The 17,008-nt window shown below is 47.5% G+C and overlaps 1 protein-coding gene across 4 annotated transcripts in view; it reads right to left on the bottom strand.

Annotated features, from left to right (window-relative positions):
• The window catches only part of USP45 (ubiquitin specific peptidase 45), a 1,582,349-nt gene that overhangs the window by 199,880 nt on the left and 1,365,461 nt on the right, over positions 1-17,008 (bottom strand). The gene's annotated exons all lie outside the window — the stretch shown is intronic.

The raw sequence follows: 17,008 nt of genomic DNA, 5'->3' as shown, positions 1-17,008 counted from the left end.
TCCCATCGTTGCACTTCTTGGAGGCTCATTTCTATAAGATAGAAGCAACATTTATCAATGTTAATGAAGCAGCAACTTATTTGATCAACAGCTTTCTCTTTGTCTGGATACACATACCAGGCTGCAAACAGAGATCATGTCTTTAAAAGAGTGCAGGTGGCCAATATACTGGATCCACAGAAGGCAAAAGAACTACTTTGATTCCTTCTGCTGGATGACTTGATGTAAAAAAAACTAGATTATCAATAAAGAAGTTGAATTTGAAGATGAAAGATCTCAGCTTTGAGGGGAAAATGAACATTTAAGTGCAGTCTTCTCCAACCTCTGTAGAGCACAGTTGTGGCTACAGCAATATGCTGCAACAGCAGCACCCACCACTGGTAAAATAATCACCATTGCTAGTCACACCTTCTGCTACAAAACCAACAACAGCAGAACTAGAAACATACTACATAGTGGGTTGGTTTTAAAGAGTTCCAGGATTTATATTAAGTGCGCAATTTAGAAGCAGCAAATATCAACTACAGCAACAGACGAGATGTTACAGGAGCATGTCTATGACCAAACAAGATTCCCAGTAGATCAAGATGCTTTAATCTTCTGGGAAGGGAAAACGGAGCAATTATCAGAACTCATTAGGATTCCAATAAAAGTTTTAGTCCGTCTTGTTGCCAAGCACATAATATGAGCCTTTGTGGCAGTCAAAGGACCAGTTTTATCCTCAAAAGAAAGAGAGATGCACAATGATCAAAATGAATAGGCGTTTCAACCTGAAAAGTAATTAGGATCCACAAGACACGGCAGTGGATTAGGGTAATTATACAGACTTCAAAAGTGTGGCAAGTGATTTTTCTCCTGGGGAAGTTCATGGATATGAACTATTTACTGGATTCAAAAATAAATATTAACACCACAATGTCTACTTAACAAAAATGAATAGAACTAATTTATGCCATAAGCTATATATAAACAAATATAGCAAAGAACAACGGCCTCTCAGTCTGCAGCAGACACTGCCTCTCCCATAAAGAATTAGATCGATCCCACGCCTAACCTTTCACTCCAATGCTCAGCTGCTATTGAAGATTTAGAGGGCTGTACTTCTTATAGAAAAAGAGATGTATAGACAGTGCAATGTTATGGAAACAGGTGACTTGGATTAATTAATAAATGCAAATGATTAGTTTGACGCATGAGAGGGATTTAACTAAATCTGTTATATTTAAATTTTGGGCAATCATTTTGGGTACACAATTCTATATGTCCCTGGGAGTGTTACTTGTTAGGCCTTTAGTTAGGCGCTCTTCAGCATGTTTTGGTTTTTCTAACACCTCTATATTTACATTGCCTAGATTAAAGCTCAATTTCCTTTCCCTTTTCTTTGTTTGTTTAACAGGTCTGTCGCTTAGTGTGAGAAAAATAAATCTGCACAAACTGTCAGTAACAGCAAGGAAAAGAACAAATGTCTGGCTATCTACATACGTAGGAAAAACACTCAAAGTGGCATACTCTCAAGTGGCAAATACTAAGTGATTCATTTGTTTTTTAATGTTTGGAAGATCAATCAGTCAGGGTACAGGCAACTAGTTGTCTGGAAGTGTACTAGAATGTCCTTTAGATAACTGTACTTTGTCAGCTTATGCTCTTGACTCTGAGACCTTGCACACCACATATTACTCAACTCCTAAATATTGCCCTTCTCCTTTCTGATTCAATAGGACTTCTTTTCCCCAAGGAACGTCCATCGCACTTCAGCTCTGCGGTCAATGATCCCAAGATGGACAATGTCAGAATGCAGCCCTATTTTTTTGATAGGGCATACATATATTTGCATATTTGCTCAAATTCTGTGTATTGGTTGCCCTATTTTTAAGCTGTATCATTTTGTTTTATATAATGTTTAACTGTGTGTTCTCCCATTTTTTATTGTAGCCTAGGTAACCAATTTAGGAGTCTGTTGACTGCTAAAAACTGAACTGTGTTAACCGTCGTCTTCGTTAATTGACAGTAGTGCTGTGCTCATAGAAGTGGCTAAATGCCATCTGACTGTGTCTTGCAACTATTCTCTAATTGTCCCTACCCATCCATTGATTGAATCCCTAGCTTTCTATCCCCAGATCTGAGATCGACTGTGCTGTAATCTAACACTCGGAGGGGCAGTATGCTTAACTGCTACAGGATGGTAAAACAAAATGCTAAAAAAAAAATGCTAAGTCAACCGCACCATCCCCATACCATGGGGCATCTAGTGTTGGAAATAATACTCAAAGACGGGCGAGGTAGTGAGTGTTTTCTTTATATAAAGAATTTAGTCGTACAAGATACCCTATTGACTTGTATGCTGATGTATAATAATTAATACTTTTCCTATAACTTATATAACTTAATCACACCTAATATATGAACTACTTTTATTTAAGAAATATACAAGATACTTGATTTAGTAAAGGACTCTGTTTTGGTAGTACTTTATTTTGGATTGCCACTGACTCATTCTTCTTTTGTGCTCCAGAATTATTTTACTTGTTCAGCTGCTACACTTGAAAAAGGAAACCTTGTTTCCTGTGGCACCTTCCACATTTGGGCCACAGTAATGACTACTTGCAGACCATAAAAAAAACCTAAACTAATCAACATCCCCAACCCATGGCACTCAGAATGCCCACAACAGACCCACCCACTACCTAAATCCTAAAAAACTAAACTACCCCCTTCCCAACTCATTTCAAGAACACCTCCCGCAACAGATCCAGTCCCTCCAACAATCCCTTCTAACAACCCCTTCCCAACATCAAACTATAAATTACAAAAAAGATGTCCATAATTAAAAAAAGAAATGCGTTTAAAGATATGAGTCTGTCCTTAACGTCATCTAGGCTAGCTGCCAGGGCCTTTTGGTTTTCAAGAACCTTCCACAGAAGGACCTTTCTTCATGTGGACTAAGATGGGCTGTATTTGGATGCTCTTGGGGAGGCAAGAATGTTGCTGCTCGGCTGCCAAGGGGGTGGTGTGATGACATGCCAGCTGATAGGTTGGGGTGGTGCTGCTGCTACTACCTCCTCCTCCTCCTCTTTTGGATTCCCAATGTGCAGAATGCTGCTGCAACTGCCTGAATTTTGGCAAGGTGCCACCCAGCGGCTATCTCCCATAGGTACCTACCATACCTAACATTCCTACCATCCCGTATCTACTATAACTACCAACCCTACCATACCCAAACTAACATACCTAACCAACCTACCTTTTCTAATCTAGCACAGCAGAACTGCCATACTTAAAACACTTCTACCTCTGTAGGCATATATTTTATGCCTGTCCACGGGTAGTGTTTTTCAAAAAAGGGACCTGTAGTATTGGCCTACGTTACTGCAGGATGCATTGGGAAACTGCTGTTTGTATCTATTAAATTGGCATGAAAATTTGAATGCCATTGCTTCTCTAAAAATAGCGAGACCTATAGATTTTGCCAATGGATGTTTTGTCCTAAAACACCACTTTACATGGAATTCAGTGTCTAATCTAACTTTCACTAATGGCATTCTTGCTGCAACAGGGAAAATCAAAGGAATGCACCAAGGATTTTCATCATTGCATTGGGTGAAATCGGATTATTTCCTCCTTCACTCTATTGCCACGGCTTGTCCTTCCTCTTTCTATGTGTTTACTTCTCTGGCTAAACACTGATCTCTGGCTTTGTGGAGTAAAATAATTGGAAGTGGCCAGGGAGACTGGAGAAGGACAGAGAGTTAAAGAGGACAATAGCAAGAGAAGTGAAGTAATGGTAGTGAGAAGGTAAGGTAGAGAGATAAGCAAGTTATAAAGAGAAAGATGCGATAGAGAGATACTGAGAGGTAGAAAAAGGAAGAGGTAGGCTGAGAGAGAGACAGGTAAAGTTTTAGATTGAAGCAGTAGACAGAACTATAGATAGAGAAGGAGGACATGTATAGAAAAGGGTGTGGTACACTGGGGCGACGCAGAGAGTGGTAGAGGCACACATAGGCAGCTGTTGACATGTTTAAGTGGTGAGATAAGCATATAGAAGAAAGTTAGAGAGTTGTGGTAGATAGAGGGCAAAACGAGGTATGGAACAATAGGTGAGGCAAACAGTTTTGAGGCAGGGAGAAAGGTAGAGAAAAAGGTGAGGGGTAGTAAGAGAAATGAGGAGTATAGAGAGCATTGGTGAAGTAGAGAGACAGAGGCAGTGTGGAGAAACAGGGGAGGTCAATACAGTCGTAGAGACGAAAGAGGTGAGGTAGAGAGATAGAAAAACACAAAAAGGTGAGGTAGAGGAATGCATAAAGAGTGAGGAGTAAAGAGAAAGGTGTGACAGATGGTGAAATTAAATAGAACAAGATACAGAGAAATCAGGTTATGGTAGAGAAAAGAAGGCAGTGGCAGAGAAAGAGGGAGCGAAAAAGGAGAAAGGTAGTTAGGCGAGGTAGAGGAGACAGCAGTAGAAAGGGACAGAGGGGAAGCTAAGAGGTAAGGTAGCAAATAAATGGCGGCAGACAGTATTCAAGCTTTGAGAGAGAAATAAGAGATGGGGCAGGGAGATGAAATAGCAAGAGACATGTGAGGCAGAAACAGAAATGAGGGAAAGTAACAGGTGAGGTAGACAGTGCTGAGAAAGAGGTAGAACAAGCATTTGCAATGCAATAGGTCTCGCATTTACGCGAGTTTAAGCTATTGGCATTGTAAATGACACAATGCCTTTAATTTATGTTAAAAAAAATATATATAAGGCATAGTCATTTGCAATGTCAATAGCTCAAACTCGCGTAAATGCGAGACCTATTGCATTGCAAATGCTTGTTCCTTCTTGTGTACTAGGAAAATAGAGCTTTCAAAACCACACTTGGCTGGAGCAGCTGCAAAAACACCTTTATGCAAAGTCTCTGGGATCTCTTGCTCGACTAGGTCAAGTTTCTCTGCAGGGTAGAAAATAGGCAGGGGTGACGAGATTTTAAATGGGGGGTGGGGGAGACAAAACTCTATACAGTAGAGACTGATTGTAGTGCTCACGGGCTGACATTCTTTTTTTTTTTTTTTTTTAAAGGAATGCGATCCCTGATGAGGAAAAGAGGGGAGGAACTGCATTTACCTTGGCCTGGAGGAGGAAGGCTCGGTTGTTAAAGTGCACATCCTGGGACGTGAACAGGACAGCCCCGCATGGGTAGAAAGTAGTAAGACGATGGGGAGTTTGGCTGTAGGGAAGGGTCAAAGGCGACATCTGTGTGTCCATGGGAGGGACTTCAGTTGGAGAATTTCTCAGTCCCGGACAGATTAACGTCCCCAGAGATCCCTAATGGAGGGAAAAAGGCTATGTGGGGAAAGACTTCTCCTTTTTGTCCTAATAGAAAGTGCTCAGAAGTACTCAAGCGCACTACATATATAATAAACTTTTAGGCCCATAGCAAGAATGGAAATGGAGAAAGACTGGTATACTTGAGTGGGTGCTGATGTGGTTGAGCAAATAAAGTGGCGCCCACGGAGGAAGCTTAAAACATTTTTTTTTAAAAAAAGGCTCTAAACAGAGTGACGGTCGCTTTGAGTAAGAGCCATCAAAAAAGGTAGGCGAGAGCTTGGCATAAAAGTATTAAAGGATACCTTGTTAATAAAATATATCCAACAAGGGTGGAAAACTGGTGAATGTTTAGAACAAGAAGCGCGGGCAAAAACAGGAGGCGGAGAGGGTGGAGCGAGTGGCCGGGACGGGTGGGCGGGCTTGGGAGAGCAAACGAGTCGGGAGTCCTTGCCCACTTCTGTGCCTCTCCACCTGAAACTTGGTTTAAAGTCGCCTAAAAGAACATGCTACAAATCTACAGCGAAGTAATAATAAACACAGAAAACCTGACAAGCGTTCATATGATTGGTTGTTGCATAAAAGAGTAAATCATACAACGCTAGAGAGCCGGCCATACTTCTGATTTTGGGAGAAAGTAAAGCAAGAAGCCTATAGATTACCAAAATGTGAATGGATGGCTGGTCTCTAGAACGCCACGCCCACTCTGTTTATGATGTCACACTTTTAGGAGCATAACAAAATTAAAGAATATTAAATCGGGGATCTATCATGATCGCATATTGGTATATCTCTAGCTTTCCCCCATCTTTCTGGTCTAATGTCCAAAAATTTAATCAACGTGGTGGCTTCGCTCCGGGCATTAATACTGGGCCCTGGAGTCGTGGGAACAGTCTGTCCGTGGGCATGTGACGTCAGCGGAAAATAATACTGGGGCCAGCATCTACCCCGACCTGCATAAATCCCCCCACACACACTAAACCTTTGATCGTCATTGTTTGCATTACAAATGAACTCTATCACTTATTTGTATGCCACAGTCAAAAACACCCTTAATGCGCATCCGATAGCCGCCACCTTACACTACCTCAGACAGACACACACACATTGCTTCACTGCGCAGAACAAATCAACTATTGCAAACTAAGATGAACCCATGTATTTACATGCATGAAGTACACTGCATTTGTCTGTCATGCCCCGAGCATACAGCACGTGAACAGCGTTTAGGTTCAAATAAGCCCTGATTTAGGCCAACACACAACCACGGGTCTGCGCCAACTCCATTCCAAGACATAGGAGTTTAGTATTACTACACTGTCAGGATTGCATTAGAAAGCACCTGAAAGGGCCCTTTAAATCGATGGACTCCAACTTAAATCCCTGCGGAGACTGCCTAAACCTTATTGTTGAGTATTGAAGTGTTCGTGGCTAAAATGCTGTATGAAATGACCTGAAATTTGTTCATTCTAAAATGGCGTATTCTATTTTTTGTGTCTTCCACAGTACTAGTACACTAAAAAACCGTAGCAAGGTGTTTTACAAGTCAAGTCCCTGTAGACGGATTTACTTTTCAGACACATGCAACCGGTAATGTCGATGTTATTGCCGCCTTAATTACTACTCCGGTTTAAGCTGAAATACGGACCCTGGAGAAGGTTTCCACCTTGCAAACTTGAGTCATTCGTTGTTTTATTCAAACTTGAACTCTAGAGGCATACACCCATCTCCTTAATTACGATTCTTTTTAACTTCCCTGCATCTCAAAGCACTAGTTTTAAAGTGGACGGCTATGCAAAGCGGCCGCCCCTTCAAATGCAGAAAAAACGTACGGGTCTTTCAGTTACAAACTTCAGAAGAAGGACGGATCCTTGTAATTTAAATCCGAGTCTTAGATTATGCTAAATAGGCCATCGACTCGCATTCAAATTCATCCCACCCGGCACTTAGGAGGAAACTGTCAGCCATTGATAAACAAATCGAGCCAAAACAACGGGCGAGGTGACTGCTCCCTGGGGATGGCTCTGAAAGAAGCAGTTCGGAGGCGCGCCGTGTGCCCCTGGTTATTGACCAGAGAGGAAACAGTCATGCACACTCTGGACTGCTGGAGCGTGCTTTGGAGGTGGCGCATTGCGAGGGGGGGGGGGATCAGGGCACAGTGTTGTTAGTGCCGGCATATGGTGGGCAATGTGGGGGTCCCATGGGGAGGCGTCGGGCATTGTGGGCAAGGCTGTTGACTTTGGGGCGGTGGGATGGCATGCGGCCGGTAGGTGGCGCTGTTACATGACTAGTTGTCGAAAGAAGAAATAACAAGCGCGCGGTGGGAGAGTGTGAGGCAGAGGAGAAGCCATGCGCGTGCACATCGCCTGTCCGTGCGCGCACATGGTTTGTTTCCCTTCGCGCACCAAACCGACAACAATAGTCTCGACAAGGCGAAGCAGCGCATGCGCTGCGTTTGCTAGGCGAGACCTAAAAATGAGATATAGAGAGGGGTGATACAAAGAGAGATGAGGATAAAACAGAGGTGGAGTAGATGGAGGAGATATACAAGGAGATGACATGGAAACAGCACGGACAAGCAAACAGAAGACTTAGAATGAGAGAGCTGAGGCGATAGAGAGGTAAAGATGTAGAGGTAAGCACAGTATGGTACAGAGAGAAAGGAGGTCACGAGAGACAAGAAGAGAGAAGTGGGTAGCAAGAGGTGTATTGAAAGTGACGTGAGGGAAGTGTGGCACAGAGAGATAAAAAATTAGAAGACAGATACATAGCGATAAGCATTGGGAAAAAAAAGGTGAGGTGAGGTGCAGTAAGGAGAGAAGGGCGATTTAGAACAATAGGGGGAGCAGTGAAAGAGGTAGAGTGAGACAGAGGAGGTGACAGGTAGTCAGAAGGAAGAGTAGATAGTGAGGTAGAAAGAAGTGTGGGCACTGTGCTTGGTGGCGAAGAGATAACAAATAAGATAGAGAGAGAGAGGTGAAGGTCGAAAAAGAGGTGTAAAAAGAGAAGGGACTGGTGGAGACAGCGGCAACATTAACAAAGGAATAAGAGTAAGTTAGGAGAAGGCAGAGAAGTGTTTTCAAAAAGTTATATTATAAGATAAAGTAAGGTATAGGGATTGCGATGATGGAGCAAAGGACAGACGAGGCAGAGAAAGAGATATGGAAAGATAGATATTATTGAGGTATGGCTAGTAGAGGCAGATAGAGTCGGACATACATGTCTGAAGAGCGAGATCAAGAAAGTGGAAGAGGACAAAGTGAGTCTTTTGACTGTCTTGATCACTTTATAAGAGGGACAATTGGAAGGCAGGGGAAAGGGGCAATTGCCAATTTTGCCCATGCCTTAAAACATCTCTGTTCAGCTGTCATGCAACCACTATTTTTGTTGTTTAAAAACTGTAATATGGAGTGGAAAGGTAGTGCCTGGAATGCGTGGCGTGGCTGTATTTTAGCAGGCCAGTATTTGCGGGACAAAAGCTGAGCCAGACCCAGTAATTCAGCTCGAGCTAGGCTCAAACCATGCTTGATTTGCAGACCTCTAATAGTGAGTGGGCAAGCATACGTTTTGGATAAGCACTGTTTATGTACCATATGGAGATATACAGATCATCTCCCTCTTCTGCGTATGACCTTTTACATAAGATTCAGTGGTTCCTCGCCAGAAAGAGGTCGAGCAATAAGACGTTAAAAAGCCCATGAACTGCTTTAAAAAAAAAAAAAAAAGTAAGAGAAAAGTATATTTGTGAACTTGCTAAATGATTCTGATTGTATCACTAGTGAAAATGGAGAGACTTGTGAGATGGTGATGTGAGATGATGGCCAGGATGCATATTCTTGTAGATCCGTTGATTTGACTAAATGGGTCCATATGAATGCCGCATCACATCTTCATAATGTCACATCTGAGGTGGCTGATGTGTTTGTGTTGACTGGCCTCCTACCAACCAGACATTCAAAGTTGTAAGAAAGTGATTGTTTCTGTGTGATTTGTTGTGTGGTGAACTATCTAAGCTAATGGAATTATGTATATTGTCTAAATGAGCTGGGACGTAACAGCCTTTCAAGAAAAGGTTAGCATGTGGCTTGTCAGAAGCCAGATGTGAGAGCAGAAAGTCTCCAGAGCAAGGTAGCCTGAACTGTAAGGCACAAAATCAGACTAAAAAGTAAACAGGGTTACAACTGAAGCGATGAGAGATATAACTCTCATTTGAAGATTCAGGACATGGTCTCTGCCTTTCCCTGGCAGTTAGCGTACTGCACAGTATTTCTAGGATCCCATCTTAAAAATCCTGTCCAATGATTTCATTGTTTCTAGTAAGGATTTCCAGTCTGCCTTGCCAAAGGCAAATCCAGCTTCACCTACACATGTACTTCACAGATTTATAGTAGTCATATATCTTTCACCACACCGTCAGTATAGTTGACCTATTGTAAGAGGTCACAGCAGCTTATCCTGATAGTTGGAAATTGCTAGCACTTTACGGATGGAATATTTACCTCAGGGCTAGCACTTAAGTAAAGTCATGTTTAAGCCCTTTTGTGAATACATCTGGGGAGTAAGCTCATTTTAAGACTTTTACCGGCGTCCTTCTCCACGTCACACAGAATGCACATGGGGAACAAGTTTATATTCCTCATTATACTATTATAACAAAAGGTCTGCATGTGCCAGAATTCAAAGAAAACATGCATTTGATGAATTACTGACAGGACTAGAGTAGCAGCACTGCCTAGAGGACTTAGAATAAGGAATTACCAACAGGACTAGAGAAGCAGTTAGCAGCACTGTCTAGAGGACTTAGAATGAGGACTTACCACTAGGAACAGACACAGCTGCAGCACTGCCTAAACGTCTAAGAATGGGGACTTACCACTGGGAACAGAGACACAGCTGCAGCACTGTGTAGAGGACTTAGAATGGAGGAATTTTCACTGGGACAGAAAAGCGGTAGTGTGTTGAGGACTTTGAATGAGGAATTATCGATGTGACCAGAGAAGCAGCTAGCAGCAGTGTTTAAAGGACTAACAATGACGAATTACCACTGGGACCACAGAAGCAGCTGCAGCAGTGGCTAGAGGACTAAGAATGAGAAATTACCACTGGGACCAGAAACGCCGCTGCAGCAGTGGCTTGCGGACTAAGAATGAGGAATTAGCACTGGGACCAGAGAAGTAGCCATACAGCGCTGGCTAGAGGACTAAGAATGAGGAATTACCACTGGGAACAGAGACACAGCTGCAGCACTGTGTTGAGAACTTAGAATGGACAAATTTTTACTTGGAACAGAGAAGCAGCTGCAGCACTGCTTAGAGGACGTAGAATGAGGAATTACTGACAGGACTAGAGTAGCAACTAGCAGCACTGTCCAGAGGATTTATAATGAGGAAGTACCAACAGGACCAGATAAGCAGCTACCAACACTGTCTGGAGGACTTAGAATGAGGAATTGTCAGGACCAGAGAAGCAGCTAGCAGCACTGCCTAGAGGACCAAGAATGAGGAATTACCACTGGGACCACAGAAGCAGCTGCAGCAGTGCCTAGAGGACTAAGTATGAGGACTTACACTAGGAAGAGAGACAGCTGCAGCACTGGCTAGAAGACTAAGAATGAAGAATTACTACTAGGACCAGAGAAGCAGCTAGTAGCACTGCCTAGAGGACTAAAAAGGAGGAATTGCCATTGGGAACAGAGACACAGCTGCAGCACTAGCTAGAGGACTTAGAAAGGGGGAGTTACTGATGGGACCAGAGAAGCAGCTGCAGCATGGTCTAGAGAGCTAAGAATGAGGAATTACCACTGGGAACAGAGACACAGCTGCCATATTTGTGACCTGATAAAGAACAAGATTTACAGCCCTGTTTACAGAAACGGAGCAGTGGAGCTCAGAGTGTGTGAAACAGTTTATGCTAAACATGAATTATTTCAATAAAACATTGATCTTACTTCAATAAAACAAATAGGTAGAATTCAATTTTAGTCCTTTTAACTGACTTACGTTTTTGAAGTGTACATAATTCTTTAGTAATAAACATTAAAATAAAATGACAGCCCTTAATATTATGCTCATAATCCAGTTTTCCACTTCACAAAGCCAACACAATTTAAACATGCAGCTGGGTCAGGAGCTTCGAGAGGCTCTGCCACCGATGACCCCCAGCAGCAGGCAGATCCTGGGCAGGCAGGCTCTGAGTAAGCAGTGCCTGCACACAAGGAGGTGCTCCCCTCTGACTCACCCCAATCGGCACCTACTAGGCTTGTTCTCCTGCCTTTGGAGTTCATGGTGCAGGTGCTGGCTCTGTGGAAATGCCTGCAGACGATTCTGTCATGCTCCCCGGCTCCTCCCTGAGCAGAAGCAGAAAGTGCTGATTGCTTTACCTACACAGCCAGTAATTACCACTGAGCATAGGTTGCTGCGTATGTGCTGGTAAATGCAACTTGGAGGAGACGGGAGGTCTGGCTGCAGCAGTGTCAATACTTACTAAGGAAAGTAGGCGGGCCGCCACTGGTAGCAAAAACAATTTGGGTGCGCCACTGGTAATAAAAATGAAGCACAGCAGACATTCTTAAAGTGAAGGTGTGGCATTGTGAGCTTTAACAAAAAAAAACACATTTGTTTGTGAAATTCACAAATCTTTTTTTTTGGGTAAAAGCGCCCAATGCCGCACTTTTACCTTAATGACGGGTGCACACCTTTCTTTAAACGTGGCTCGTGTAAAGAGACAGAGTTGCAGGCTAAGGAAATGACAAGTATTTGCAATGCAATAATGCTTGTTATTTCCTTGGCCGGCAACTTCGTTTCCTTAGATGTGGCTCGTCTAAAGAAAGGGGCACAACTGCCATTAAGGGTAAAGCGCGGAATGGGACGCTTATATATATATTTTTTTAAATAGTCCCTAAACAAAAAGGTATAAACCTACAGCGTGAGGAAACTGTAATTGGCTGGGGTGCCTCTCTTACAAACGGAAGCGATGTATCGGGAGCACCGGACAATAAGGAGCCAGGAAACAACAGTAGTAGAGTTTCTAACCAAATGAAAGCAGCAGCTGTTATTACATTCTGTAGTGTGATTACAGCAGGTCTTGCAGACAGCGCATGCGCCCTGATGCTCAACCTAAACATATGAGTTACTTACCTTCGGTAACGATGTATCTGGTTGAGACGATTCTAGCCGCAGATGCCTTCACATAGAATTAGCCCCAGGCGTGAGACTGGATCAGGAAACTTTTTGCCACAGCATGACTGCACGCCAGGGGGCGGGGCGACACCACACGACTTCGCCTAGGCGTCGTCCGCGTACGTGACGTCAGTGAGGTCACATAAGCCCCACCCCGGCGCGCCTACCTCAGTTTTCTTCGGAGAACTTTTCCGCGCCGCAACGCAGAGCCACCAGGCAAACTGTGGGAGCAGGGGAACAGTGTGCGAAAGAGTAGAAACAAAGAATGGAGACAAGCGACACCATAAGGAGCGGTGCAACACTGCAGCCTCGAAAGACAGGGGCGGAATAAGAACAGAGCAGAGCCCCGAGCAGCCACCGTGCCTGCATGTAAACTGCCTTCCCCCCTCCCCCGGAGACAGGGAACATATGCAAAGGCAGGACACCTGTAGCAGGCCTACAACCCCCACCCGGAAATAGGGAAGGGGAGCCAGCCCCAGAACAGACAGGACAACAACAACAACCCTCCAAGCCACCCCGGCACAGAGGGCAACCATCCTCCAAGGAACAAGGGCAGGGCATGGCATGGCCAGGTGACCCCAGACAGAGGACGGCAGAGGGGCAGGGACCCCCAGCAGCAAGAGGAAGGGAGGGAGGGCAGAGTTTGAAGGTAAACCCCCCCCCCCCCAACCTGGAGCAGCCTGAGTAGCGGGGCACAGGAGCACCATAATCCCATCCTCCAAAGAACCAAGGGGAGGGAGGAACAGCAACAAGACGGAGCAAGCCACCAAGAGCAAAGGAATGCACTCACAAGAGACACAGCCCCCCACCAGGAGGCGAGTGCCGATACCAACCCACGGGTCCTCGCAGAACGGAGAGGAATGGCGGGCCGTGAAGGAATCTGCGGCTAGAATCGTCTCTACCAGATACATTGTTACCGAAGATAAGTAACTCGTACATCTGATAGAGACTACTAGCCGCAGATTCTTTCACGTAGAAGAGATACCCTAGCAATACCCACAGGGAAGGAGGGTCTGCGAAAGGACCCCCCCAGCCATAACAGGACAGAGGGTCACACAGGGGACCAGACCTGCGGACCGGCCAATAACCCGGCCCCTCCTAGGCAGGAGGAGCCCCCCACAAGCAGAACACCACCAACCCCAGAGGGATGGGGGAAGAAGAAAAAAGGGGGGGGGGGCATGCACACTCACGATAGAGGAACAAAGGGCCAGGCCAGAGAGGCTGAAGTACCCCACACCCCTTCAAGGCAATAAGTTTCCCTCCAAAGCCAGGGGGAGAGCCCAGAGGGCCCAAGGAAACGAGGGAAAAGAAGGCTAAGCCACACCAGATGGAAGGCAACAGGCCAACCAGAGCGGCGCAGACAAGCCGCCAGAACAGAAAAAACAGCCCAGGGCCCCAGGAAGACCGAGTGGGCAACACCTGACAAGGGAGGGCACAGAATTATCCCAAGCAGGGAGAAGAGAAAAGGGCCGGACACACTCCCACGAGGGGCCGCGCACACGCCCTCAAGAAGCAAAGCAACATACAGAAACGCCATGGAGAACAGGCACCAAAGGGCCACCAGAACTCCCCAGCAGAGCTCAAGCTGTATAACAGCTACTACTTACTACCCCACATAGGGTACGCTAAGTCCCAAGACATGGGAACCCTCTTTGGAAGAACTTCCGCAACACAGGAAAAACAAAAGAGCCACAGGGAAAACACCCCGCGGTCGGCTTGACAATCAGCCCAAAGAAAAACAGAAGGCCTAATCTCTGGGCCAAGTCTGCGTAACAGTTCTAGCAAAAAACACACACACAGTGAACAAGGGCCGTCCAGCAGCCAACATTGCCAAAGTCCCCCCAAGGAGGACTCAATGGCCCGAAAACACACTCCACCGCAAGAGCGACCGTCCCAAGAAGGACCAGAACCAGCTCAACTCCTTAATCACTGAGGAGGAGGAGGAGGAGGAGGAGGAGGAGGGGGAGGAGCATAATGGAGAGGAGGACGGAGCCCCGCCAGGAACCTTTGGATGGCGGAGTCAGCTGGGGCATGGAACAACAGGCTACCATCAAACAGGAGATCAATGAGCCGCTTCCGAATATTTTCAGGGAAGATACTGTCCCGAAGCCAAGCATGGCGACGGACAGCGACTGAGGAAGCCATGGTCCTGCCCAGCACCTCCGAGATGTCCAGAGCGGAGTGAAGGATAAACGCCGCCAGCTCTCGGCCATCCAAAGCATGACGCCAGAAGTCCACCTGAACAGTCTCCTGAGAAGCTGTGGACCCCAAAGACTCAACCGAGTCCCACAGACAAGAGGAGGCCCTAGCCAGGACACACAAGGTGTTCAGGGCCCGCAGGGCCGTGCTGGTCAAGGCAAACATGTTGCGCCCCCAAGAGTCAAGCCAGCGGGCCTCCCAGGAGGGCGGAGTCAACAGCAGCGGCAGGGAGGGAAAGGCAGTCCGCAAAAGAGGACTGGCGGCAGATGGGTGGAGGGAAAGACACGCAGGGTCACGTGGCGCCAGAAGGTGCCGGTGTAGAAGGTGCTGAGGCACCAAATCCCCTGAGGCAGGACGCCCCCAAGCACCCGTCAGGGACGAAAGGAGTGAACCCTCAAAGGGAAGCAAGATCTCCCTCCCACCAGAGCCCTGGTGGAGAACCTCCAAGAGATGACTCGTCGGAAAATGAGCAATCGGATCACCCATGCGCAGAATATCCACAGCCGTGGACACCGCATGAGCAAAGGCTGCACCCGCCTCCGTAGGACCCCGAGGCGGAGAAAGCAGCTCCTGCGTGGGCGACGGCTGCAGAATAAGGCAGACATCCCCCAAGTCAAGCGGAACAGGCAGGGGCCAGACCTGGAAGGTAGGAAGAGCCGAGGAATGGGGGACCTGCTGCTCCTCCGGTGAACACCACGGCCTCAGAAATGGCGGGGAGCCACCCTTCGACGATGCCGGTGAAAATGACACCAACCGGCGGCCAGTCTCCGGGGAGGATGACACCAATATGCAGGCAGCCTCCGGAGAAGAGGGAGCGTCTGAAGACGAATCCGCAAATCGACGCCTGTCAGGAGCCGTAGAGTCTGCCGCCTGAGGTCGAGCGGTAACGCCAGCCTGCGCTGAAGGAGACGCTAGATAGGGCTCCTCGAAGTCACACTGCGCCAGGGACCGGAGCGGGGCCGGAGTCGCAGTGGACAAGGGGCGGCGTCGGAATGGCTCCGACTCGACCTCCGCCGAGGCAACCGCCTGTGTGGAGGGACGAGAAGGACCAGGGGGGTGACACAAAGCCCTCCGCCATACTCGGCCCAGTATACAACAGAGGTGGTCCGGCAAGCCATGCGGCGCCGCCAGGGACGATCCAACCTCCGACTCGCCCTCCGACGAGGCAGCCACCTGCGTGGAGGGCGAGGGGTTCACGCCCAGCCTCGACCCGGAGCGGGACGAGGAGAGTCCACCGACCCCTGTGGCGTCGCCCGGTCCAGCAGCTGCCGGTGCCGTAGCGGCGTCACCTCGGCCTTAGACACCTTGTCAAGGGACCGGGAGGGGCTCGGGATGCGACCCGAGCCCGGGCGACCTAACGCAACACCACAGGGACTCCCGCGGGAGTTTGCGGCGATGCAGTGACGCTGTGGTGTGAAGGAGGGACGCCGGAGGAGCCGCACCCCAACAGCACCACATCCTCCAAGCCTGGATCCAACCCAGCCGGGGCCGGAGCTACCGGCGGCACTGCAGAAGGCCCGCGCAATGCAAGGGAACCGCTGATGCCCCAGGAGGGGAAGGAGGAGACGCCAGCGAGGCCTGCAAAGCCGCCGCTTATGTCTCCATCTGGACTCTCGACACTCCATCACCGGGAAACGGTGGGTAGGAGGACACGCGGGGCCGTATCACCCGTGGAGAGTCCATGCCCCCGGCAGGCCAAAACCCGGCCCCCGGGGACAAACTGCAACACTTACCCACCGGTGAGCGACGCTCTCGCGACATCAGGAAAGGGCGATGACGATGACCACGGGCGTATCTGAAGCCGTCTGCCGAGGCTGATCGAGGAGAGGAGGTCGACCTGGAGAGACGCGCCGAGAGAAGTTTCATTCGGCGCTCCTGCCGCGACTTCGGCTTCAACTGTTGGTACGTCTCACAATCCGTGGTGCCGTGATCCTACCACCACATACAAATGAATGCGATGAGCGTCCGTCGCCGACATAAGACACCCACACGACGGGCAAGCTTCGAAGCCCGAAGGCATTCGCACACTGTTCCACCAAGAGAAGGACAATAATGAAGAAAAAAAGGCCCGAAACAGACCCGTAGCAAGACCGGATACACGTTGCACGCGGAAAAGGAAAAAACTGACGTAGGCGCGCCGGGGTGGGGCATATGTGACCTCGCTGACGTCACATACGAAGACGACGTCTAGGCGGAGTCGCGTGGTCGCCCCGCCCCCTGGCGCACAGGGATGCTGTGGCAAAAAGTTTCCGGATCCAGTCACACGCCTGGGGATAATTCTACGTGAAGAAATCTGCGGCTAGTAGTCTCTATCAGATACTGGATTCGA

This window comes from Triturus cristatus, chromosome 6 (genome assembly GCF_964204655.1).
Source record: "Triturus cristatus chromosome 6, aTriCri1.1, whole genome shotgun sequence".
NCBI lineage: Eukaryota > Metazoa > Chordata > Amphibia > Caudata > Salamandridae > Triturus > Triturus cristatus.
Note: the sequence above shows the minus strand (reverse complement) of the source record. Positions and strands in the feature narration are given on the sequence as shown.